Source organism: Corylus avellana, chromosome ca4, assembly GCF_901000735.1.
Source record: "Corylus avellana chromosome ca4, CavTom2PMs-1.0".
In the NCBI taxonomy this organism is placed as follows: domain Eukaryota; kingdom Viridiplantae; phylum Streptophyta; class Magnoliopsida; order Fagales; family Betulaceae; genus Corylus; species Corylus avellana.
Window position 1 is genome coordinate 14,240,774 of NC_081544.1, and position 1,147 is coordinate 14,241,920.

The following is a 1,147-nucleotide window of genomic DNA, read 5'->3' on the forward strand; positions in this document are numbered from 1 at the left end:
TTTTGTAACCTCATAGTTTTTTGCTATGATTTATCAGAGATTTACACTCTGTGATGTAAGAGCTTTATTTTCTTGATTTTTTATCAATGAAATCTGAAAAGGATTTTTGTTTAAAAAAAGCATTAATGAGCATATGTTAAAAGACACCTCTCTACTAAAAAAACTATTTACTTTCTACAATCAAATTACGTCTATTGATTTAAAATCAGTATCAGATTAATCACTGAATCCATAATTAAAAAATACTCAAAAAAAACTAAACGAACCAAAAGTATTCACCGACAGAGTAACAAACACCCGAAATTTACCTAAAAAAAATTACATAAATTCCAAGAACAATGAATACGGAGATCAATAGCCAATGAGTCAAATGAACATTCTTACCCGATCATCTCAAGCATTCTTACCGCAAAAAAAAAAAAAAAAAAATAGAAACAAAACAAAAAACAAAAAACAAAAAATTCATACTAAACCACCAACCAAGATCTAACCTAATGCATTGATTAGACCTAAAAATTTCGCTACTCAAATGCCTGCATTCTTGATACGAATCAAAGACGGACAAGCAAGAAACAAAAGATAACATTCACTAATTTACTTACCTTCCAATTTTTGCAGCTCGCAAACCTTCACTACAAAAAAATTGTTTTTTCTTGACCAACATTTTTTGACGTGTCAGGATGCCTGACACGTCACTAAACTTTACTGACGTGGCCTTCCTAACGTATGTGCAAGGTTAAAAACAAGGGTGTCAAGAAATTTTTTTTATTGACGTGCCAAACATTGGCATGTCAATAAATTTTCTTGACATCAATAAATTTATAAACTGACACGTCAATAAAGTTTAAAAATTATTAAAAAAAAAAAAAAAATTTAATTTTTCACCAATTTTTTTTCACCAATACCACCGGTCCAGTAAACCCACAACCAATCCACTAGCGCCGGAGAGCATCCTACCAGCAAGCATTGCCGGCCGTTTCTTCTTTCTTTCGTCCAAACCCTTTTTTCTTCTTTTCTTCTTTCTCTTTTCTTCATCCAGAGAAAACCAGAAAAACAAAACTAGAAAAAACAACAAAACCAGCATCCCCAATCAGCCAAACCAGAAAAAACAAAACCAAAACTCCAAATGCATCCCACCGGCCAGCAT